Consider the following 26,358-nt stretch of genomic DNA (forward strand, 5'->3'; position numbering starts at 1 on the left):
CCGCTGTTGTAGTGAGGGGCAGCTTCTTATATTAGCTTTTTGTGACTGTGTAGGCGGGCTGTACCGACAGGCTAAGCCACTTCCTCTTGTGGATTTGGTTGAGAATGTTTGGAGAAAGAGGAAAACTGTCTTTTGAGAGGAGGAGAGGGTAACGGTGTTTTTGTGTCATATTTTCGTTCGCATCCCAATGAAGGAATAACTAGTTTTATTCCTATGTTCCTATGTTTATTAAAGTTCGAAACAACTTCATAAATTCAGCATTAAGCAGCTCCGGGAAGCTTACAAAGTCCATCTCACAAAGTCTGTAGGTAAGATCTAACCAGTTGCCTAGTTGCTACGTTGATGCCGCACTTAAGAGATGTTGAGGGAGTGTCTCTAAGTTACCATGGTCAAACTGATACTTCATTCTAGCTCCTTTCTCAGACGACTTAGACGTGTTCTCTGGTGTTGGCTTCGGCAGAACGGACCGATCTTCACTCCTGGCCTTTTTGGTTAGCACCTGGGGAAGAAGAGGCATAGTAACTGAACGGATTTTCTGATGTTAAAATAGTAGCAGGATCCTCCCCAGTGCCTGCCCCAATACCCAATATGGGGTTTCTGGTGGGCAGGGGACAAAAAAAGAAAGAACTTGCATTTCTATAGCACCTTCCATGACCTCAGGGCGTCCCAAAACGCTTTACAGCCAATTTAGTATTTTTGAAGTGTAGTCCCTGTTGGGATGTAGGAAACATGGCAGCCAATTTGCGCACAGCAAGGTCCCACAAACAGCAATGTGGTGATAACCAGATAACCTTTTTTTAGGTGTTGGTTGAGGGATAAATATTGGCCCAATTGTGCTAAAGCTGTGAACCAACAACAACTCACCTTTAACGTAGTAAAACGTCCCAAGGCGCTTCACAGGAGCGATTATCAAACAAAATTTGACACCGAGCCACATAAGGAGATATTAGGACAGGTGACCAAAAGCTTGGTCAAAGAGGTAGGTTTTAAGGAGCGTCTTAAAGGAGGAGAGAGAGGTAGAGAGGTTTAGGGAGGGAATTTCAGAGCTTAGGGCCTTGGCAGCTGAAGGCATGGCCGCCAATGGTGGAGCGACTTTATATACTTCATGTAACAAGCGTGGGAGAAAAAAAGTGACTTTGGACCTATGTTTCCCAAAGCTTTCCACCACTGGGGGTTTTCCTCGCCTCATGTCTGGATCTGTTGTAGACTAGTTGTTTGAGATTGATTGCGATGATTAGACAACAACGCCGTTATCGTATCATGTGACTTGAGATTTGACCTCAAGAACTTTGGGTCACTAGTTCAGTACCATACCTACTGGACCACCATACTACTGGCAGATATGCAAGGCCACGTCATGTTGCAATGTCCCAAAGCCCTTCGCACAATGAATTAGTTTATAGGCAAACATGGCACCCATTGTAAGCCAACAACATCCCATTAACAGCAATGAGATGAAGGAGCAATCTGTTTTATTTTCATGTTGGTTGAGGGAGGAAATGCTGACCAAGACTTTGGGAGAACTCCATGTTCTTCTTTGAAGAAGAAAAGATCCATTGGATCTTTTAATCAGAACCCCTGGAGAAGGCTGAGATGTCTTATCCGAAGGACAGGTCCCCTGACAGTACAGCACTACCTCAGTACTGTGTCGGAATATCAGGATAGATAATATAAATTCAAGCCCTGGTGTGGGGATTGAATCCATGACCTTCTAACCCGAAGGTGAGAGTGTCATCAACTGAGCCACGCTGAAAGGTTTGGGGAAAATTGAATTAGTGCAACGTTCTGAAGTGAGATCAAGAATAATAAATGTTCCTTTCACCTCTCATGCTTGCTTATATTGTTAATTTATAGTGGTGTGATCTGACTCAGTTTACAACTGTTCCAAAGTCTTTTCACACCATGTCACCTCCTACACAGGGATGTACTGAATTCTGATTAAGTCACTGAATGTCAAGCATGCAATAACAACAAACTCTTTGGAGGCCATGTATACCCCCCAAGGCTGTAACCACATCCCCTCCTGCACACAGCCTAGTCACACACCAACAGATGCCTGCCTAGCTAGCTTTCAATTATCCAAATTCAAGTTCTAGGTACTAGGCCTGGGCCTGGAAATTTAGCCTCGAAGGCAGGTTAAAAAAAAACTTTTTTTTTGTGTATTAGGTAAGAAAGAAAAGCTTACATTTATATAGAGCCTTTCATGACCTCAGGATGTCCCAAAACGCTTTACAGCCAATGACGTACTTTAAAAGTATGGTCACTGTTGTAATGTGGGGAAACATGGCAGCCAATTTGTGCACAGCAAGAACCCACAAACAGCAATGTGACGATGACCACATCATCTGTTTTTAGTGATGTTGGTTAAGGGATAAATTTTGGCCAGGGCTCCGGGGAGAACTCCCCTGCCCTTCTTTGAATAGTGCAGTGGGATCTTTCATGTCTGAGTCGGTAGGCGGGACCTCGGTTTAATGTCTCATCCGAAGGGCGGCACCTCCCGACAGTGGAGCACTCCCTCAGTACTGCACTGAAGTGACAGCCTAGACTACGTGCTCAACCCACGACCTTCTGACTCAGAGGCGAGAGTGCTACCCACTGAGCCAAGGCTGACACCAGGGAAACAGCGCAGCAGGCTCCAAGCAGTGAAAGCTGTAACAAAGACTGTAGCTGCTTTTATATTGGTATCTGTGGGGATTAACTGCTGTGGACTTTTTTTTGTTGAGGGAGGGGTGGTTAAAATGAGATTCCATAGTGTGTCCGTCTTAAAAATCATACCTATTGGGGACTTCCATGCAGGTCTAGCAAGGGTCTGACAATGCTCCACAATCCCAGCCAACCAGATCGATGAATGGTAATCAGATCTAAATTTAAGCCACGTAATGAACATGAGTCTATGGGATTGACCTTCACTCCCAGTGGGTTTCCGGTGGGAAACTGCGGGAGTCAGTTTCCCACCTACTAGAGGCAGGATGAGGCCACCGCGATTTTAACCACCAGGCCTCGTTACCATGCCGCCGACCCCCTTCCAGGCAGGAAATTGGGCAGGCCGTAGCCACCTGTCGGCATGCAGGTGGGTGTGGAGGAGGGGGTTCTGGGGGGGTGGGGGGGGTGGGGGGGGGAGTAAGTTTCGCTGGAGGGAATGGAGGGGGAGGGCGGAGGGAGGGGGCGTCTGGGGCAGGGCAGGCCTAACCTCTCCTGTTGGGGCCTCTTCACATCCTGATCCTCTGCCGACCTGCTGGGAAGATTAGAGCAGCTTCCTCCACGCAGACCCGGTTTAAAATTGCAGTCGTGGTCTGACTGACATCATCGGACCCCGATTAGCATATTTAAAGCAGGACCCCCGCAGGCTTCAGGCAGGTGCCTCCGCCGCCTGCTCAGAACCGCAGGTTAAAATCGGGCAAGTAACCTGGGGCAACGGAACTGACCACTCGTTTGTTTGTGCCGGGTGGATAGGGTTAAAATTCCAGCCCCCCCCCCCCCACTTCCATGACTTTGTGCTGCGTTGCACTGGCACGTACCTTGTGTTCTGTACACCCAGTGTTACGGTGGCTGTGGATAATATTTACAATCACATTTCATCTCTTTACCGTCCTTCAAACACCGACTGGTTATTTTTAAAAATAAAAATGCAATAAATATAAAATGAAAATCACACTCTAATGACCAGATAGAGTCGCTTTCACATGCTTGATTTGTTCCATTACCGAAACGAACAGTATGGTAACTACCTGCGAGTTAATGTGCAGAGAGATTAAACCACAAAACCCATTTGCTGATTAGTGTCCCTTTTACAGTTAAGCCTCTGCTAGCACTGGGGGAATGGATCCTGTCAAAATGAGTCAGAATCAGATTAATCTGAAGCCCTTGTAATTTGACAACATTCACACAGATCAATACTAACATCAGTGCCTTGCCTCTGATAAATCATATTTGTAGCAACACTAATCACTTGGAGCCACAACCTTTGTGAAAATGAATCAGAAGAAATTAATTCCTCTTCATCAAACCCCCTCAGAAAACAAAAATAAAAGTTTGGCGAGAAAATAGCAGCACATCTTCCACTGGGAAAAATGATGTCAGGGAAGAGTGAAAGAACTTGCATTTATATAGCGTCCTTCATGACCTCAGGTCATCCCAAAGCGCTTTACAGCCAATGAAGTACCTTTGAAGTGTAGTCACTGTTGCACTGTAGCCAATTTGCGCACAACAAGATCCCACAATCAGCACTGAAAGAAATGACCAGATAGAACCATAGAACCATAGAAAAGATACAGCTCAGAAGGGGGCCATTCGGCCCATCGTGTCCGCGCCGGCTCGAAGAACAACCAGGTGCCCATTCCAATCCCACCTTCCAGCACCCAGTCCGTAGCCCTGCAGCTTACAGCATTTTAGGCGCAGGTCCAGGTACTTTTTAAAAGAGTTGAGGGTCCCTGCCTCGACCACCAATTCGGGCAGCAAATTCCATACACCCACCACCCTCTGGGTAAAAAAGGTTTTCCTGATGTCCCCTCTAATCCTTCCACCAAACAGCTTAAATCTATGTCCTCTGGTTCTTGAACTCTCCGCTAGGGGAAACAGGTACTTCCTGTCTACTCTATCTAGGCCCCTCATAATTTTGTACACCTCAATCAAGTCCCCCCTCCGCCTCCTCTGCTCCAAGGAAAACAACCCCAGCCTATCCAATCTCTCCTCGTAGCTGCAATTTTCAAGCCCTGGCAACATTCTTGTAAATCTTCTCTGCACTCGCTCCAGAGCAATTACGTCTGCTAGGATCATCTGTTTTTTAGTGGTGCTGGTTGAGGGCTAAACATAGGCCAGGACACGTGGAGAATTCCCTTGCTCTCCTTAGAAATAGTGTCATGGAATCTTTTACGTCCACCTGAGAGGGCAGGCGGGCCTCAGTTTTACATCTCATCCGAAAGATGGCACTTTCGATAGTGCAGCACTCCCTCAGTACTGAAGTGGAGTGTCGCCCTACATTTTGTGCTCAAGTCTCTGGAGTGGGACTTGAACCCATGAACTCCTGACTGAGAGGCGAGAGAGCTGCCCACGGAGCCTTGGCTGAGTGTAGGGTTGGGCACTGCCCATGTCCCATTAACAAATAGCAGAAACACACTCTTAAGCGCTCACTGCTTGTTGCAACATTTTGTTTCTCCAGCTGCAGGCACCTCCTGTTCATTCTGCAGGTTAAGAGTTCACCAAAAATACACAGGGAGTGTAACATTACTGCTTATTACATAATGGCCGTTCAGCACAATACAAAACTACACTGCAGCACCTGATTTGGAAAAGGCCAAAGAAAGAACTTGCATTTATATAAGCACCTTTCACGACTTCAAACATATGTCATTGTCTGTAAAGTGCCTTGGGATGTCCTGAGGTCATGAGAGGTGCTGTATAAATGCATGTTCTCTCTCAGAGGCATAAGCAATAAAAAGGCACAGGAGCTCAGTTTGGAGATGGGTCACCAAGAACATTCACTGATATCAGTGCAGCCACCTTACCTGGAGTGCAGCATTGGTCACAGTGAAGGGTGAGTGTTAGCGCTGTCTTAAAAGTGAGAAGGATGATCAGTCTCTCTGTCGCTGATTTGCTCAGCGGTGATGTAGCAGGTATCAGTCATCGCTGACTGCTGCAGTAATCAATCGAGCAGCTCAAGGTAGGTGCCTCCCTGCAACTCGAAAGCTGGATTTTTTTTTATTCATTCATGGGATGTGGGCATAACTGGCAAGGCCAGCATTTATTGCCCATCCCTAATCCCAGTCGGGGAACACTTCAGCAGTCAAGGACATTCAGCCTCCGTTCTTCGGGTAAGCGTTCTCCAAGGCGGCCTTCGAGACACACGACAACGCAAAATCGTCAAGCAGAAATTGATAGCCAAGTTCCGCACCCATGAGGACGGCCTCAACCGGGATCTTGGGTTCATGTCACGCTACATGTAACCCCACCAGCGAAAAAAAGTTATCTGTGTTTAATACAACTGGTCATTCTCTCTCTTTCTCTGCCTTTTGGATGTTTCTCTCTCTCTCTCTCTATCTTTGTGTTCTGACCGTTTGTGTATTCAGTAGTCTTGTATGTAATGTTTCTCTGTCTGAACACTATTCAACTCCTTTGATTGCCTTGATAACGGGCAGTTGGAAAGATTATCTGTAATCATCAGGCATTGTTCTCTGACTATATATGCTGTACCTTTATGGAATCCCACACGCACCTGACGAAGGAGGAAGCCTCCGAAAGCTTGTGATTTTAAATAAAGCTGTTGGATTATAACCTGGTGTTGTAAGACTCCTTACATTTGTCCACCCCAGTCCATCATCGGCATCTCCACATCATGACCTTGAGAAGGTGGTGGTGAGCCGCCTTCTTGAACCGCTGCAGTCCGTGTGGTGACGGTTCTCCCACAGTGCTGTTAGGAAGGGAGTTCCAGGATTTTGACCCAGCGACGATGAAGGAACGGCGATATATTTCCAAGTTGGGATGGTGTGTGACTTGGAGGGGAACGTGCAGGTGGTGTTGTTCCCATGCGTCTGCTGCCCTTGTCCTTCTAGGTGGTAGAGGTCGCAGGTTTGGGAGGTGCTGTTGAAGAAGCCTTGACGAGTTGCTGCAGTGCATCCTGTGGATGGTACACACTGCAGCCACAGTGCGCTGGTGGTGAAGGGAGTGAATGTTTAGGGTGGTGGATGGGGTGCCGATCAAGTGGGCTGCTTTATCCTGGATGGTGTTGAGCTTTTTGAGTGTTGTTGGAGCAGCACTCACCCAGTCAAGTGGAGAGTATTCCATCACACTCCTGACTTGTGCCTTTAGATGGTGGAAAAGCTTTGGGGAGTCAGGAGGTGAGTCACTCGCCGCAGAATACCCAGCCTCTGACCTGCTCTTGTAGCCACAGTATTTATGTGGCTGGTTTGATCACAGGTCAAACATAATGAGATTTGCACTCCGACTCACTCTGGGTACAGTTCATCACACACATTTAGAATTATGTGCCTTTCCACTCAACGGAATTGCTTTTTATCAATTGGAAAGGCCTCAGCTGACTGAGTTTGACACGTTAAGAGTAGCAACATACACATTTATTTCTCAGCCAGGAGTCTCTCATCCTGTTACAATTGGTTGGAAACAGACTTGTGTACACGGGGAGTCGGTCAGCACAGTGAGAGCGGGAGAGAATGGTCTTTCCATCCCATGTCGGAGGTGCCGTCTTTTGGATGTGATGTTAAATCCTCTCAGGTGGACGTAAAAGATCCTGTGGCACTATTCGAAGAAGAGCAGGGGTGACTTGCCCAATATTTATCCCTCGACCAACATCACTAAAACAGATTATCTGGTCATTACCGCATTGCTGTTTGTGGGATCTTGCTGTGCATTAATTGGCTGCCGTGTTTCCTACATTACAACAGTGACTACACTTCATAAGTACTTCATTGGCTGTAAAGTGCTTTGGGACATCCTGAGGTTGTGAAAGGCGCTATATAAATACAAGTCTTTCTTTGAATTTATACTGCTAAGCCTGACCCTCTTATTGCAGTGTTTGGATTGTAGCCCTGGATGCTCAGGGGGCTTCGAGTCTGCACTGGGATATTGGACTGAGACTTCGGAGCAGTGTTGGGAGTCAGCTTCCAGACTCGAGTCTCCAGAAATCCACATTAAAACAGCAGCAGGTAATCATAGAATCACACAGCACAGAAGGAGGCCATTCGGTCCATCGTGCCTGTGCCGGCTCTCTGAAAGAGCTATCCAATTAGTCCCATTCCCCTGCTCTCTCCCAATAGCCCTGTAAATTTTTAATTTTCAAGAGTATATCTAATGCTCTTTTGAAAGTTATTATTGAATCTGCTTCCACCGCCCTTTCAGGCAGTGAATTCCAGATCATAACAACTCGCTGCAAAAAAAAAGTCAATCATCTCACCTCTAGTTCTTTTGCCAATTATATTAAATCTGTGTCCTCTGGTTACTGACCCTCCTGCCAGTGGAAACAGTATATCCTTATCTACTCTATCAAAACCCTTCATAAATTTTGAACACCTCTATTAAATCTCCCCATAACCTTCTATGTTCTAAGGAGAACAATCCCAGCCTCTCCAGTCTCTCCACATAATTGAAGTCCCTCATCCCTGGTACCATTCTGGTAAATCTCCTCTGCCCCCCTCTCCAAGGCGTTGATATCCTTTATAAAGTGTGGTGACTAGAATTGGACACAATACTCCAGCTGAGGCCCAACCAGTGATTTATAAAGGTTTACCTTTAATCTTGTACTTTTTTATTGGGATGCGGGTGACACTGGCAAGGCAGTGTCTATTGCCCATCCCTAGTTGGCCGGAGGACATTAAGAGTCTAGGTTGGTGTGGGGACTGGAGTCACATGTAGGCCCAGACTAAGGATGGCATGTTCCCTTCCCTGAAGGATATCATTGAACCAGTTGGGGTTTTGGGACAATCCTACAACTTCATTTGGGGTTGTATTCTCTAGAGTTTCGAAGGTTAAGGGGTGATCTGATCGAAGTTTATAAGATATTAAGGGGAACAGATAGGGTGGATAGAGAGAAACTATTTCCGCTGGTTGGGGATTTTAGGAGTAGGGGGCACAGTCTAAAAATTAGAGCCAGACCTTTCAGGAGCGAGATTAGAAAACATTTCTACACACAAAGGGTGGTAGAAGTTTGGAACTCTCTTCCGCAAACGGCAATTGATATTAGCTCAATTGCTAAATTTAAATCTGAGATAGATAGCTTTTTGGCAACCAAAGGTATTAAGGGATATGGGCCAAAGGCGGGTATATGGAGTTAGATCACAGATCAGCCATGATCTTATCAAATGGCGGAGCAGGCATGAGGGGCTGAATGGCCTACTCCTGTTCCTATGTTCCTATGTTCATGGTCACTTTTACTGGTACCAACTTTTTATTTCCATTTTTAAAATTCATTCTCGGGATTTATCGCCTATCCCCAGTTGCCCTGAGAAGTTGGTGGTGGGACTTCTTTTTGAACTGCTGGTGACAGTCTAATGCAACTGCTACACTTCAGAGGGCAAGTTAAGAGTCAACCATGTTGTTGTGGGACTGGAGTCACATATAGGCCCAGACCAGGTAAGGACAGCGGGTTTCCTTCCCTGAAGGACACTGGAGAACCAGTTGGGTTTTTAAGACAATTCAGCAGATTTCATGGTCATTTTCTGGTGACCGCCCACAAGTGATCAGATTATTGAATTCAATTTGTCACAGTGGGATTTGAATTCATGACCAGCATCATAACCACTAAGGTACTGAGGGAATATTGCTGTCGACATAGGGTGAAACCATTTGGAAAATGTTGTGTTCCCATTGGATTGAGATCTGTCACTTTGAAGAGCACAAAAATTTACCATAAAAAAAAGCACAGAACAGTTGAATTATTTGTGTAAAACTCTGTTGTGAAAAGACTCTAACTCTCACAAGCTAAAGCTTGAATATTTGACACCACATCTTGCTCCCCTGTGTGAATACCCTCATTAATTTTCTGATCACTGATGTTGCTATGCTGATAGTTTGAATTTTTCTTAAAATGTCACACGCCGCTGCTTCCAAAGTCGATCAAAAATAAATGATTTGGAACAAGAAGAAAATGACGACAGAAGGAAAAGAACAAGCAACTTCTGCCAAAAATGTATTTTTATTTATGAGTTTACAACGTTGAATAAATAATTCATGATGTGTGTAACAGAGTGGATGAAAGTTTGGGGTTTTTTCGATATACGAATGGTTTTGTTTCAGGCATATGCCTTGATATGTTTTCATTAGAGATATGAAAACAATTATCACTTGCCTTAAAAGAATCATACTGCTGAAACGGGTCTTGGGCAGCGATGATAAAAGAATATTGGACGGGGTGTAAAATGGACTACCAATTCGCTATCACCCATTTTACGTTACTGCCCAACACCAGTTTCGTCCCCATTAAGTCTACCGCTTTTTTGTGATCTGAGCAGCATTTCTAATTTTTTTTTGCAAAGGAAGTTATGCTAAACCTTCATAAATCAATGGTTAGGCCTCAACTGGAGTATTGCTTCCAATTCTGGACTCCAGGCTTTAGGAAGGATGTCAAGGCCTTGAAGAGGATGCAGAGCAGATTTTACTAGAACTGTATCAGGGATGTGGGGTTTCAGTTATCTGGAGAGACTGGGGGAAGCTGGGTTTGCTCTTTTTAGAGCAGAGAAGGTTAAGGGGAGATTTAATAGAGATGTTCAAAATTATGTGCAGTTTTGATAGAGTAGATAGGGAGAAACTGTTTCCACTGGCAGGAAGGTCGATAACCAGAGGACACAGATTTAAGCTAATTGGTAAAAGAGCCAGAGGGGAGATGAGGAGAATTTTTTTATTCAGCGAGTTGTTATGATCTGGAACGCACTGCCTGAAAGGGCGGTGGAAGCAGATTCAATAATAACTTTCAAAAGGGAATTAGATATATACTTGAGAAGGAAAATTTGCAGGGCTATGGGGAAAGAGCAGGGGAGTGTGACTAATTGGATAGCTCTTTTAAAGAGCTGGCACAGACTCGATGGGCTGAATGGTCTCCCTCTGTTCTGTGAGATACTATGATTCTATGATCGATGATTTACATAGCGGCTTTCATGACCTCAGGACCATGAATAAAGAAGAAAAGTGCCCTTACAGATAACACTTGGTCCGTGTGATCTCCTGGACTGGTTTCCATCGCCCGAGGGGGTCGGAGAGGAATTTTCCAGAGTATTTTTTCCCTGATTGACCCTGGGATTTTTCTCTGTTTTTTTTGCCTCTCCCAGGAGATTACATGACTGCGGGGGGGGGGGGGGGGAGGGGAGGGAGGGAGGAAGTGTTCAGTCAGGATTCTCCAACCAACATGGTGTGAGGGACAGGCTTGATGGACCAGCTGGTCTTTTCCTGCCCCTCAATTTCGAATGTTCATAATACCATTGAATTAAATAGATTCAACTGCCTTCAACCACACAGAATAAAGAAAATTGTCACTTGCCACATCTGCACCATTGTTTCAATGATATACAGGCAACCAAGGTTTCGACCTAACCTTCATGTGAATCAGATAGATTTCAATACCCTTCTCATTCCCTTTTCTGAACAAGTATTGATCCAGTGCCTTTTTAAAAGCTGTCAATTAGGCCAGAACTAAAGACTTTTTCGGGCAGTCTGTTCTATCTATCCAGCACCCCGCAGGGGGAGGGAATGGGAATTATCCTAATCTACAACTCAAGTCTTTGCGAAAAGCTGGGATTTTGTTTCTGCTTACAGCCCCCAGGGGCAAATGATCGTTTCAATCCCCCAGGGACTGATATTTGACGGTGAAAATCAATATGGAAATTATAGAGAAAACTGGCAGCGAATCTCTTGGTCCTCGTGTGCGATTATTGGGTAGTTTCCTTCGTCTGTCTGTGCTGATTGACCCAGGCCCCGTCTACCCTCTCAGGTGGACGTAAAAGATCCCACGGCACTATTTGAAGAAGAGCAGGGGGAGTTCTCCCCGGTGTCCCGGTCAATATTTATCCCTCAACCGACATCACTGAAACAGATGATCTGTTAATTATCACATTGCTGTTTGTGGGATCTTGCTGTGCACAAATTGGCTGCTGCGTTTCCGACATTGCAACAGTGACTACACGTAAAATAAGTACTTCATTGGCTGTAAAACACTTTGGGATGTCCTGAGGTTGTGAAAGGCGCTATATAAATGCAAGTTCTTTCTTTCTTGTCTCCCCGTGCTGATCTTGCTGGGCTGAACATCTTTAGCAGCGGACAAGGCCGTGTGGTGACTTGCTCAAGGCCCTCTGCTGATGCCAATCATCAGCTGACCACCAGAGGGGAGGTGGTCTGGCAAAGGCTAGACTTCCGACTCCCCCTCTCCGCAAGGGAAACCACCAAACAGACATCAGGTGCCTTGTTACAGCGATATGCTGACATTGGAATCTCAGGGGAGGGGAGTCAAAACAGAATCAAATCAAACTTAACATGTGGAGCCTCGCTCCTCCCCATCTCTGTAACCTCCTCCAGCCCTACAACCCTCCCAGATCTCTGCGCTCCTCCAATTCTGGCCCCTTGCGCATCCCCGATTTCCATCGCTTCACCATTGGTGGCTGTGCCTTCAGCTGCCTAGGCCCTAAGCTCTGGAATTCCCTCCCTAAACCTCTCCAACTCTCTATCTCTCTCTCCACCTTTTAAGACGTTCCTGAAAACCCACCTCTTTGACCAAACTTTTGGCCACCTGTCCTAATATCTCTTTATGTGGCTCGGTGTCAAATTTTGTCTGATTAACACTCCTGTGAAGCGCCTTGGGACGTTTTACTATGTTAAAGGTGCTATATAAATGCAAATTGTTTTGTTGAAACAACATGTACCAGATGCAAGGGGTCTCCCAGCATTAACTTAAGCCTACGCAGAGGATTATCCAATAGTGCACGATGGTTTCACCCATTCGAAAGCCTGTCGTAGCTCTCACACACACACAGGGCTATGGAATTTGCGCCATCACTAATGGAACTCAACCTGGTGGTGTCCCTCTCTGCACACTGTGTATCCGGTGTGCGGGTACACAGTGTGCTGAGAGTTCGGTAAGTGTGGGAGTTCGGTGAAGTGGGGGAAGGAGGTGCTGCTTTGCCTTGCTTTTCCTAACTTTTCCCGCAGAGCGGCAGTGGATCTGAGAGTAGAAGACTGAGATTGTGGAATAAAAGCAGCAGCAGACCTGCACCAAGAGACAACGACTGTGCGACATCACAGGGACTTAACTCCTGGACCTAAGATAAATAAGAAGCAAAAAGTAATCCAAGTGGGACGTCACCAAGGAAGAGGTAAGTGATTGGCTGGTGAGTATTTTCCTGCTGAATTTGTCTAAGGTTAGAGTTTGTGGATTCTCTGGTCTCTGTTGTGTAGTGGGGGACTGCTGTTCAGCAAGGGCCCTTGAGTATACCTTTTAATTGAAGTGAAATTGGTGGGATTCATTTAATTTGAATTAATTAGTTAAAGGGTAAGTCATGTCAGGACAGCCCAGCCCCGTGTTATGCTCTTCTTGCTCTATGTGGGAAATCAGGGACCATTCCCGGTGTCCCTGACGACCATGTGTGCGGGAAATGTATCCAGCTGCAGCTACTGACAAACCGCATTGCGGCACTGGAGCTGCAGATGGATTCATTATGGAGCATTCGCGATGCTGAGAACGTCGTGGAAAGCACGTTTAGTGAGATGGTCACACCGCAGGTAAAGGTTGTACAGGCAGGAAGTAATTGGGTGACCACCAGGCAGAGTAAGAGGAGCAGGCAGGCAGTGCAGGGGTCCCCTGTGGCCGTCCCCCTCTCAAACAAATATACCGCTTTGGATATTGTTGAGGGGGATGACTTATCAGGGGAAGGCAGCAGCAGCCAACTTCCTGGCACCAGGGGTAGCTCTGCTGCACAGGCTGGGAGGAAAAAGAGTGGAAGAGCTATAGTGGTAGGGGATTCTATCGTAAGGGGAACAGACAGGCGTTTCTGTGGCCGTAAACGTGACTCCAGGATGGTTTGTTGCCTCCCTGGTGCCAGGGTCATGGATGTCACTGAGTGGCTTCAGCGCATTCTCAAGGGGGAGGGTGAGCAGGCAGAGGTCGTGGTCCACATTGGGACCAATGACATAGGTAGGAAGGGAGATGAGGTCCTGCATCAAGAATTTAGGGAGCTAGGTAGCAGATTAAAGAGCAGGACCTCAAAGGTTGTAATCTCTGGATTACTCCCAGTGCCACGGGCTAGTGAGTATAGAAATAGGAGGATAGAACAGATGAATGCGTGGCTAAAGAGTTGGTGCAGGAGGGAGGGTTTCAGTTTCCTGGATCACTGGGCCTGCTTCTGGGGAAGGTGGGACTTGTACAAGTCGGACGGGTTGCACCTGAACCAGAGCGGGACAAATATCCTTGCGGGGAGGTTTGCTAGCACTGTTGGGGGGGGGGTTTAAACTAACTTGGCAGGGGGATGGGACACAGAGTGGAGCTACAATAGGGGGTGATGTGCAGCCAAATATAGAGAAAAAAACAAGTCAGCTTGGAAGACAGGGCAAATATGTGAGGGCAAGGCTGGATTGCATCTATTTTAATGCAAGGAGTCTTGCGAATAAGGTGGATGAACTGAAGGTGTTGATAAACACATGGGAGTATGATATTGTTGCTGTCACAGAGACATAGTTGAGGGAGGGGCAAGACTGGCAGCTCAATATTCCGGGGTACAGAATCTTCAGGCGAGACAGAGGGGGAGGTATAAGAGGAGGGGGGGTCGCAATATTAATTAAAGAATCAATTACTGCCATAAGGATGGATGATATATTAGCAGGTTCCTCTAATGAGGCCATATGGGTGGAGCTTAAAAACAAAAAGGGGGCAAGCACTTTGATGGGAGTGTACTATAGGCCCCCAAACAGTCAGGGGGAGATAGAGGAACAGATATGTAGGCAAATCTCAGAAAATTGTGCAAATAATAGGGTAATAATAGTGGGGGATTTCAACTACCCCAATATTAACTGGGATACTCAGAGTGTAAAAGGCTTAGAGGGTACAAAATTCTTAACGTGCATCCAGGAGAGCTTTTTGAGCCAGCATGTAGAAAGTCCTATAAGAGAGTGGGCGGTACTGGACCTAATTCTAGGGAATGTGGCCGGCCAAGTGGAAGAAGTGCTAGTAGGTGAGCACTTTGGTGACAGTGACCATAATTCGGTGAGATTTAAGGTGGTCATGGAAAAGGATAGGGAGGGGCCGGAAATAAAGGTTCTAAATTGGGGGAAGGCCGATTTTAATAGGATAAGGCAGGATCTGGCCAAAATGGACTGGGATCAGCTGCTTGTAGGAAAATCCGCATCGGAGCAATGGGAGTCTTTCAGAAGGGAGATTGAGACCATACAATGGCAACATGTTCCCGTAAAGGTCAAGGGTGGTTCCAAGAACTCCAGGAAACCTTGGATGTCAGGGGATATACGAGAATGGATTAGGAAAAAAAGGAGGGCTTTTGGCAGATACAAAAGGCTAAAGACGGAGGAAGCCCTAGAGGAGTACAAAAAGTGCAGGGGGATACTTAAAAAAGAAATTAGGAGATCAAGGAGGGGCCATGAAATAACACTGGCGAGCAAAATAAAGGAAAATCCTAAGATGTTTTATAAGTATATTAAGGGTAAGAGGATGACTAGGGAAAAAATAGGGCCCATTAGGGACAAAAATGGCAATCTGTGTGTGGAGCCGGCAGATGTAGGAGGGGTTCTAAATGAATTTTTTGCATCTGTTTTCACTATGGAGAAGGACGATGTAGACATAGAAATATGGCAGGGGGACTGTGATATACTCGAACATATTAACATCGAGCGGGAGGAGGTATTGGCGGTTTTAGCAGGCCTAAAAATGGATAAATCCCCAGGCCCGGACGAAATGTATCCCAGGCTACTGTGTGAGGCAAAGGAGGAGATTGCGGGGGCTCTGACACATATATTCAGAACCTCTCTGGCCACAGGGGATGTGCCAGAGGACTGGAGAACCGCTAATGTAGTACCATTATTCAAGAAGGGGAGTAGGGAAAAACCGGGGAACTACAGGCCAGTGAGCCTAACATCAGTGGTAGGAAAATTATTGGAAAAAATTCTGAAGGACAAAATTAGTCTCCACTTGGAGAAGCAAGGATTAATCAGGGATAGTCAACATGGCTTTGTCAAGGGAAGATCATGTCTGACTAATTTGATTGAATTTTTTGAGGGGGTGACTAGGCGTGTGGATGAGGGTAACGCAGTGGATGTGGTATACATGGATTTCAGTAAGGCCTTCGATAAAGTCCCCCACAGGAGACTGGTCAAGAAGGTACGAGCCCATGGAATCCAGGGTGCCTTGGCACTTTGGATACAAAACTGGCTTAGTGGCAGAAGGCAGAGGGTGATGGTCGAAGGTTGTTTTTGTGACTGGAAGCCTGTGGCCAGTGGGGTACCACAGGGATCGGTGCTGGGTCCCTTGCTGTTTGTGGTCTACATTAATGACTTGGATATGAATGTAAAAGGTATGATCAGTAAGTTCGCTGATGATACAAAAATTGGTAGGGTGGTAAATAGCGAGGAGGATAGCCTCAGTCTGCAGGACGATATAGATGGGTTGGTCAGATGGGCGGAACAGTGGCAAATGGAATTTAACCCGGAAAAGTGTGAGGTGATGCACTTTGGAGGGACTAACAAGGCAAGGGAATACACAATGAATGGGAGGACCCTAGGCAAGACAGAGGGTCAGAGGGATCTTGGTGTGCAAGTTCACAGATCCCTGAAGGCGGCGGAACAGGTAGATAAGGTGGTAAAGAAGGCATATGGGATACTTGCCTTTATTAGCCGAGGCATAGAATATAAGAGCAAGGAGGTTATGATGGAGCTGTATAAAACACTGGTTAGGCCACAGCTGGAGTACTGTGTGCAGTTCTGGTCGCCACACTACAGGAAGGATGTGATCGCTTTGGAGAGGGTGCAGAAGAGATTCACCAGGATGTTACCAGGGCTGGAGCGCTTCAGCTATGAAGAGAGACTGGGAAGATTGGGTTTGTTTTCCTTGGAGCAGAGGAGGCTGAGGGGGGACATGATTGAGGTGTACAAAATTATGAGGGGCACAGATATGATGGATACTAAGGAGCTTTTTCCCTTCGTTGAGGGTTCTATAACAAGGGGACATAGATTCAAGGTAAAAGGCGGGAGGTTTAGAGGGGATTTGAGAAAGAACTTTTTCACCCAGAGGGTGGTTGGAGTCTGGAACTCACTGCCTGAAAGGGTTGTGGAGGCAGGAACCCTCACAACATTCAAGAAGCATTTGGATGAGCACTTGAAATGCCATAGCATACAAGGCTACGGACCAAATGCTGGAATATGGGATTAGAGTAGACAGGGCTTGATGGCCGGCGCAGACACGATGGGCCGAAGGGCCTCTATCCGTGCTGTATAACTCTATGACTCTATGACTCTATGACTTTACACAGCAGCTGTCAATCCAGTTGGCGGGTTTAATGAATGAAAGCAACAGCATGAGTGGTGTACAATATTTATTCAACGTCTGAACAGCTCGGAGCTTAAACTTCCACACCCTCAACTCTGCAGCAAAAAAAGAAAGGCCGGACTGGTATCAGCCTGCCGCAGACAACTTGATAGCCATTCTCGTTCCTCCCCCTTCCCAGCTGCCTAATCGAATGGGCTGCACGGTTATCTGACAGCGTCTGCTGCACACAGTGATTGAGCTGCAAAAAGTTGAGCAGAGATTGAATTGAGTTTGAGGCGACGTGATACGAGGTCCAAGGTAGAGAGGGTACAGACCCCACCACTTACACCGTCCACCCTTATCAGGAGCGGCCGCCCATATCGGGCAAATGGCACTAACCGTTGGCCATCACCGTACAGGTCAATTACAGAGGCGCCACTTATAACATGGTAAGTGCCCCGGCTATTTCGGGCAGTTCAGTAAGTTCTTCGCATCTCGTTATCATATTTGTATTTGTATCCAAAACTCTGCTGCCCCGTATCCTAACTCGCACCAAGTCCCGCTCTCCCATCACCCACTGTGCTCGCTGACGTACATTGGCTCCCGGTCCAGGAACACCTCAATTTTAAAATTCTCATCCTCGTTTTCAAATCCCTCCATGGCCTCGCCCCCTCCCTATCTCTGTAACCTCCTCCAGCCCCACAACCCTCCGAGATCTCTGCGCTCCTCCAATTCTGGCCTCTTGCGCATCCCCGACTTTCATCGCTCCATCATTGGCGGCCGTGCCTTCAGCTTCCTAGGCCCTAAACTCTGGAATTCCCTCCCTAAACTGCTCCGCCTCTCTCCCTCTCTCTCCTCATTTACGACGCTCCTTAAACTTACTTCTTTGACCAAGCTTTTGGTCACCTGTCCTAATATCTCCTTATGTGTCTCAGTGTCAAATTTTGTTTGATAATCGCTCCTGTGAAGCCCCTTGAGATGTTTTACTACATTAAAGGTGCTTCTTCTTCTTCTGCTTCTTCTTGTTGGTTGTTCTTGTTGTATTTAAATCCCTCCATGGATCATTCTGTGTCCATGTCTGTTTTGAGCTCCTGATCGCTGTCATTGTTAACAATCAATGAGATGCTTAAAGGAGTTGACAGGGTAGATAGAGAGAAACTATTTCCTCTGGAGTCCAAAACAAGGGGGCATAATCTTAAAATTAGAGCTAGGCCATTCGGGGGTGATGTCAGGAAGCAATTCGTCACACAAAGGGGAGTGGAAATCTGGAACTCTCTCCCCCAAAAAGCTGTTGAGGCTGGGGGTCAATTGAACATGTCAAAACTGGGATTGATAGATTTTTGTTAAGCCAGGGTATTAAGGGATATGGAACCAAGACAGTAAATGGAGTTAAGATACAGATCAGCCATGATCTAATTGAATGGCGAAACAGGCTCGAGGGGCTGAATGGCCTCCTCCTGTTCCTATGTTCCTAATCTCTCGTTCTGAACTAGAATCCCACCCAATGCTCAGTTGCCAGTAACTGCGGCAGGAATTTCAGCAATCCTACCCCTCCTGCATTTCTTTCATTTTCCCAGCTCCCAATTCTTCAATCGGTATTTTGGGAACATTGGAAAACCCCTTGGTTTTAAATCCCGGACAAACCATCTGTTGATCCCGTTCAACGTTATAAATGTTACTAATGCTCGCAGGGATGGAATCAGAATACAGTCAGTCATTTGTGTCCTTCTCTGTTGCCGTTCTCTCTCTCTGTTTCCAAAAGACGATACACCCTCCAAAGCCGATAGCGGGACAATCACATGAAGACCAACATGGCCACGATAAGCGTTGGGGACTATGACAGGGCAGCAAAATACTATCAACGTCAACAAATGGCGATACTGGAGCCTGTGTGGGGCACCCCCACTCATTTCTTGTGAGACTGTGAAACTTGCTACATAAATGCAAGCTCACTCGCTCCTTCTTCCTAGCAGTGTGTTGATGATCCAGCCGTGGGCTGTTGTTGCTCTTTCGTGGCAGACAGACTAATTGACAAAATTGGCACAAGATGATCAAAACATACGAGCTTTATTCTGTTGTGCCTTGTCGGTTGAAATTCTCAACATGACACTCGAAGTCTACTCCTCACACCTGGGGTTAGTGCCTTCAGCTCTCAGAGTGGCTGGTGGATGAGGTATCCTCTGGACTTAATTTCTCTAACGCTCTTATTGTTGGCTTCTCATCCTTCACCCTCCATAAACTCCAACTTGTCCCAAACTCTGCTGCTCGTTTCCTATCCCACACTAAGTGCTGTTCGCCCGTCACCCCCCCCGTCCTTGCTGACCTCACCACCCTGTACCGCAGTGCGTTCAATCCAAAATCCTCATCGTCCTCTTCAAATCCCTCTGAGGTTTCGCTCCATCCATCTCCAGCTCAACCATCCTCCCAAGCTCTTCAATCTGCTGGCCCGAGCCTTTTGTGCCTCTCCTCCTCCCTTCGGTCCATCATCTGCCTCAGCCCACTCTCTGGAGCTCCCTCCTTGATTCCCTCTCCACTTCTCTCTCCATCTTTAAAAATCTCCTCAAGACCCATCTTTCCGACCATGCATTTCCCCATTGGCTCAGCATCTGTTTCTTTCATGGATTTTGTCTGAAAGGCGCCTTAGGAGATTTTCCACGTCAAGGGTGCAACATAACTGCAAGTGAGGCCTTGGAGAGGGTGCAGAGGAGATTTACTAGAATTGCACCCAGAGATAAGGGGTTTCAGTTATGTGGAGAGACTGGAGAAGCTGGGGTTGTTCTCTTCAGAGCAGAGAAGGTTCAGGGACGATTTAATCGAGGTGTTCAAAATTATGAAGGGTTTTGATAGAGTCAATAAGGAGAAACTGTTTCCAGTGGCAGGAGGGTCAGTAACCAGAGGACACAGGTTTAATATAATTGGCAAAAGAATCAGAGGGGAGATGAGGAGACATTTTTTGCGCAGCGAGTTGCTGTGATCTGGAATGCGCTGCCTGAAAGGGCGGTGGAAGCAGATTCAATAATAACTTTCAAAAGGGAATTGGATAAATACTTGAAGTGGAGAAAATTTGCAAGGCAATGGGGAAAGAGCGGGGGAGTGGGACTAATTGGATAGCTCTTTCAAAGAGCCAGCACAGGCACGATGGGCCGAATGGCCTCCTTCTGTGCTGTAAGATTCTATGTTGTTGAGAAGCCCACTGCAAAGGAAAGAGTAGCATTAAGTCTAGAAATAGTAAATGAGAGACAGTAATCAGATGGCTACCTGCAATAAAATCTTGCCTGCGTGTATGTGTGAGCTTTGCTGCCCTGAGCCGATCGGGACTTGTGTTGTACAATTCCTTTTGTCAGGATAATCCCAAAGTGATTGATGCTCTGCATTCAAGCTCACCACGTGCCACTGGCTAGATTGATACTGCATGTCAGCTGCAGCTCAGTGGTAGCACTCTCTGTGTTAAGAAGGTTGTAGGTTCAAGCCCCACTCCAGATACATGAGCACAAAATCCAGGCTGACACTCCCAGTACAATACTGAGGGAGTGCTGCCCTCTCAGAGGTGCCGTCTTTTGGATGAGATGTTAAAGCGAGGTCCCGTCTGCCCTCTCAGGTGGACGTAAAGGATCCGATGGCCACTATGTCGAAGAAGAGCACGGGAGTTCTCCCCGGTGTCCTGGCCGATATTTATCGCTCAAGCAATGTCACTAAAAATAGGTAATCTGGTCAATATCACATTGCTGTTTGTGGGACCTTGCTGTGTGCAAATTGGCTGCTGTGTTTCCTGCATTACAACAGTGTCTACACTTCAAGAGTACTTCATTGGCTGTAAAGTGCTATGGGATGTCCTGAGCTTGTGAAAGACGCCAAATAAATGCAAGTTCTTTCTGTCTTCCTTTAACCTTTTTTTTGCATTTCGTTTTTGCAAAGAAGTCTTCTGAAGTGCTTCACAGAGAGGAGGGGGGGGGGGGGGGTGGAAGCAGAATTCTCAGTGTTAGAAACATGTACTGTCACTTCAAATCTGCACGTAGCACTGAATTTAGCCTTCAGCTACAAGATTCAGATGCTGAGCGCTTAACAGCTAGTTCCCTGCAAGAGGAACAGGGCAAATTAAATAAAGCTGTTCACCTTCTGTCAATAAAGTGATGTGCAGCTGGCGCACTTTGTAACTTAATCATCAGGGGGATTTGTAGATAAACAGCAATGGAGAAAAACACTAAACTGCCCAACTGGGACCATAGCCCTTCTAAAACGGCAGAGTATAGGACCAGAGGGATCACTGTGGCCCCATCTCTCCAGTTCCAAAGATGAGCAAGATCATTTTTTTCCTCAGCAACAACGTCAATTTGCATTCAGCCGTGGCTCAGTGGGTAGCGCTCGTGCCTCTGATTCAGAAGATTGTGGGTTCAAGTCCCACTCCATATACCTGAGAGCACATAATCCAGGCTGACACCCCAGTGCGGTACTGAGGGAGTGCAGCTCTGCCGGAGGTGCCGTCCGTCGGATGGGATGTTAAACCGAGGCCCCATCCGCCTTTTCAGGTGGACGTAAAAGATCCCATGGCACTATTTCGAAGAAGAGCAGAGGTGATCTCTTCGGTGTCCTGGCCAATATTTATCCCTCAACCAACATCGCTAAAAAAACAGATTAACTGGTCATTATCACATTGCTGTTTGTGGGATCTTGCTGTGCGCAAATTGCCTGCCGTGTTTCCTACGTTACAACAGTGACTACACTTCAAAAAGTACTTAATTGGCTGTAAAGCGCTTTGGGACGTCCTGAGGTGGTGAAAGGCGCTATAGAAATGCAAGTCTTTCTTTCTTAATTATCCGCTGCACGCACTCACACACTCACAACGGGGCCAAACTTGAGTGGAGGCTTTCTTTACCTGTCGGCCTCAATACCACACCTGATGGTGCATTTACATAGTGAGCCATCAGAGGCGCGTCTTTCAACTGAACAATTCTTCCTTAGACACTTGGCTGACCTATAGCAAGACAACCTCAGTCACTGTTTACAATCCAGAGATTGTACTCAACTCTAAACCAGCTGGGGTCAATGGATTGCCCCAGTGTTTGCCCCCTGCCCCAAACCTGATAGTGGATTGAATAATGAAAGATTACTTTCTGATAGACACTTGCGTTGACGAGTGACAGTGTTGTGAGAGTACCGGGAATAATAGTATGATTTAAATTAAACCGGCCTGACCCAAATCGATTTGAGGAAGACACTCCCTTCAATTTTGCACGTCATGGAATTTTATGTCACCACAGAATCTATTTTCTTTTTATTGCACTTCCAATATAAATATGTCGGGCATTGTTAAAAGAACGAGACCTGCTTGAGAATGGAAAGCCGTAACACAAGGCCAGCTCATGTCAAAACACATTGGATGGTTGGATTGAACCTTTGGACAAACGCAGGGGAGCACGACAGACCATAATGCAGAAAACACCTGGTCACATGACACGTCAGAACACCGCGGAGCCGAAATTCCGGCAGAGATGCGGTGGGACGGGGCGGTAAGTCCGATGATGTCTCTATACGCAGACCACCCGACCAAATTACAGTGACGGCGTCCTCTGCACGGGTTGGGGAGGGCTTCTGGCATCTGCGGGGGCCACGCTGATGGCCCACAGACGCTGCCTCAGGGGTCCCTCGGCTTTTCCAGGTCAAAAAAAAAACTTTAAAAAAAATCTTCAACCCCTAAAGGAGACTGTTTTTTTAAATTCATTTTCAGGGATGTGGGCGTCGCTGGAAGGCCGGCATTTATTGCCCATCCCTAGTTGCCCCTTGAGAAGGTGGTGATGAGCCACCTACTTGAACCACTGCAGTCCACATGTCGAAGGTGCTCCCACAGTGCTATTAGGTGGGGAGTTCCAGGATTTTGACCCAGCGATGATGAAGGAACGGCCGATATATGTTCAAGTCGGGGTGGCGTGTGACTCGGGCGTGATGGCGTTCCCATGCTCCTGCTGCCCTTATCCTTCTGGTTTGTGGAGGTCGCTGGTTTGGGAGGTGCTGCTGAAGAAGTCTTGGGTGTGATGTTTAAGGTAGTCAATCCCCTCTGGGACTGATCGCCTTTGGCGGATGAAGGTTTGGGGCCTCAGTGCGACTCACGCAGGCGAGTGTTCTGCTGGTGCCTTGTAAAGGTGTACTGGGACCTAGGACATATACGCCAAACGTAAGGAGGAGGGGGGGGGGGGGCGGGTGGAAGATTCCCCTCTCACCGGAAAACGGCGCCCCCTAAAATACATGGCAGAATCCCCTGCGGAACCAGGTTCCATCCCATTTCCCAGTTCTCCCCCGTCCAGGATATCTATCGGGATTCTGCCTTGGCCCTGATTAGAAATTCATTCCGGCTAATGGAATGATCGGATCCTGGCCAGATGGGACGAAGGGTTCAGTGAATTGACTGCTTATCCCAGCAACATTTCCTAGTGAACAGCACGGCCCTTGGATTCAGGGCTAATGGGCACAGGTCTGACTAAAATTAAACAAAATTTATTGGACTATTTTAGCCGCCGAGTGTATCTCCACTGACCTCATTATTTGTTCCATAACCTCATGATTTTTTTAGTAGTTTTTGAGGTCTGGAGGCTGCCGATTCTGGACGCAGGGAGAGCCAATGTGGGGTTTTTACTTCACACCTGTTACCGATAAAACAGAATAACAAAATAAATTGGTACATCAGTATTTCACTTCTGCACAGGAAAGATTAACATGCAGTTATTTCACCTGTCAGTTTCCATTTACAACTTGCCGTGAGATAGGCTTCTTCCAGCTTGGGGGGAAACTAACGAATTTGGATCCACTCAAGTATTAAAATTCTTATCCTTGTGTTCAAATCCCTCCGTGGCCTCGCCCCCTCCCTATCTCTGTAACCTCCTCCAGCCCCACAACCCTCCGAGATCTCTGCTTTCCTCCAATTCTGGCCTCTTGCGCATCCCCAATTTCCTTCGTTCCACCATTGGCGGCCGTGCCTTCGGCCGCTTAGGCCCTAAGCTCTGGAATTCTCTCCTTAAACCTCTCTGCCTCTCTACCTCTCTCTTCCTTTAAGAAGCTCCTTAAAATCTATGTCTTTGACCAAGCTTTTGGTCACCTGTCCTAATATCTTCTTATGTGGCTCGGTGTCAAATCTTGTTTGATAATCGCTCCTGTGAAGCGCCTTGGGACGTTTTACTATGTTAAAGGCGCTATATAAATGCAAGTTGTTGTTGAGAAGGTGGTTGTGGGCCTTCTCCGTGAACTGCTTGTGCTGATGGTTCTCCTAAATGGTGTTGGGTAGGGAATTCCAGGAATTTGACCCAGTGACGATGAAGAACCGATGACATACGTCCAAGGCAATAAGATTAATTTTCTATTTTTGCTGATTATATTTTACAATAAAGAGAATTTGTGTGACAGCATAATCTGCAATTAGTGATGCTGAGGGAGTTTTATATTTGTTTGTGCAGTTGAGTTAGGACAGTAAGTGTGGTGTATCAGTGAGCATTGTCGTGACAGTGGCTGTGCTCGTACAGAATCTCAGAACGAACTGACTCATTATCAATTAACAATGCGTACAAACTGTTAACCTTTGGCCTACAAATGCCAATCTACTGGGATTAAAGGAGGAGAGAGAGGGAGAGAGGCGGGGAGGTTTAGGGAGGGAATTCCAGAGCTTAGGCGCTATGAACAATACTTTGTTTTCATTTAGTGTGTGTATATATATATATATTCATTATAAAAATGGAAATTCTTATGAAGTGCATGTTAAATACCAGGGCATAATAATTCATAACAAACTGGCTCTTAGCTGTCAACTTAATGAAAAGATACATTCCATTAGTTAATACATCTCACATGTAATGATAGTTTTATGTCATTATGCTCCGTCATTCTGTCATAATGATCCATGAGAAGTCTGTAGCCTGGAAGCGAGTGCTGGCGATATTAATGGGTGAACCACTAACGTGTTCGAATGACCTTCCTCTGTCCGCTATTTTGATGAAGATGTCAAACCCTATTCGATGCCTATTCCCCACATTGTCAATTCTGTGACCAATCTATTAAGAGCTAACAGCATCAACAACAACTTGCATTTATATAGCGCCTTTTAACGTAGCAAAATGTCCCAAGGCGCTTCACAGCAGCGATTAGCAGACAAAAATTGACACTGAGACATATAAGGAGATATTAGGACAGGTGACCAAAAGCTTGGTCAAAGAGATAGGTTTTAAGGAGTGTCTTAAAGGAGGTGAGAGAGGCAGAGAGGTGTAGGGAGGGAATTCCAGAGCTTAGGGCCTAGTTAGCTGAAGGCACGGCCGCCAACGGTGGAGCGATGAAAATTGGGGATGTGCAAGAGACCAGAATTGGAGGAGTGCAGAGATCTCGGAGGGTTGCAGGGTTGAAGGAGGTTATCGAGTTAGGGAGGGGCAGCGTTGCGATAGATTTCTTTCCAGGTGAGATTGCTGCCTGAGGGAGTGTGAACTTCTGAGGAACGGTGTTTGATAAGAGGTACGATCGTTAGCGAGTAAAGTAAATCAGTTCACGGGGGCTCTTATTGAATGGCAACTGGGGACAATAGAATTCCAGACCACGTGGAACGTTAGAGAGAAAGAAATACTTGCATTTACACAGTGCCTTTCATGACCTCAGGATGTCCCAAAGCGCTTTACAGCTAATGAAGTACTTTTGAAGTGTAGTTACTGTTGTAATGTAGGAAACGCACAGCAAGCTCCCACAAACAGCAATGTGATAATGATCAGATAATCTGCTTTAAGTGTTGTTTGAGGGATGAATATTGGCCAAGACAACTGGGGAGAACTCCCATGCTCTTCTTTGAATAGTGGCATAAGATAACGCTTTGGGACATCCTGAGGTCGTGAAAGGCACAATATAACTGCAATTCTTATTTTCTTTTCTCATTCAGCCCCCCTTTCCACACAGTTACAGCTTCAAACAAAAATACACTCCATCAGTAGTTAAACACTTGCTTTTTATTGTGTAATGCTTAGGTAGAATACTAAAGCGAACACTCCTTCACTGAGTAAAACAGCTTTCCCATTGCTGTCTGTCTCCTCCAGTAATGTACTATGACAAATTTATTATGTTATTAAAGGTCACATTCTGAGTATGTTTAAATTAAATGACATTTACATTCGCAGAGATGAGTTCTAAAATTGTTTTTTCTGATCTGGCCTTAGGATCAAACAGCTTTGCTCAGCCTTGCACGCAGGTATTCAAACTGAGAGTTCAAATCTCATGGGCTAACATACGAGCATACAAAAAGGACGGGAAAAAAACATTCCCAGCTCATCAATCCCACCCCATCCAGACATGGTGCTACCTCACTCATCATTTACCCCCTCCTCCTCCCCCCTTGATCACATAATCTCATTGGAAAAGCAAAATACCTGAGACCAATTTGGGGA

The 26,358-nt window shown here is 46.4% G+C and overlaps 1 long non-coding RNA gene across 1 annotated transcript in view; it reads right to left on the minus strand.

Annotated features, from left to right (window-relative positions):
• Positions 1-274: 274 nt before the first annotated feature.
• Positions 275-26,358, minus strand: part of LOC137342413 (uncharacterized) — a 34,577-nt gene continuing 8,493 nt past the window's right edge. The window contains exons 2-3 of the long non-coding RNA XR_010967256.1: positions 23,487-23,592; positions 275-499 (exon numbers count right to left, since the gene is read on the minus strand). This is a non-coding gene — a long non-coding RNA (uncharacterized lncRNA). The remainder of the gene's footprint in view (positions 500-23,486; positions 23,593-26,358) is intronic.

Source organism: Heptranchias perlo, chromosome 25 (genome assembly GCF_035084215.1).
Source record: "Heptranchias perlo isolate sHepPer1 chromosome 25, sHepPer1.hap1, whole genome shotgun sequence".
NCBI classification, from domain to species: Eukaryota; Metazoa; Chordata; class Chondrichthyes; order Hexanchiformes; family Hexanchidae; genus Heptranchias; species Heptranchias perlo.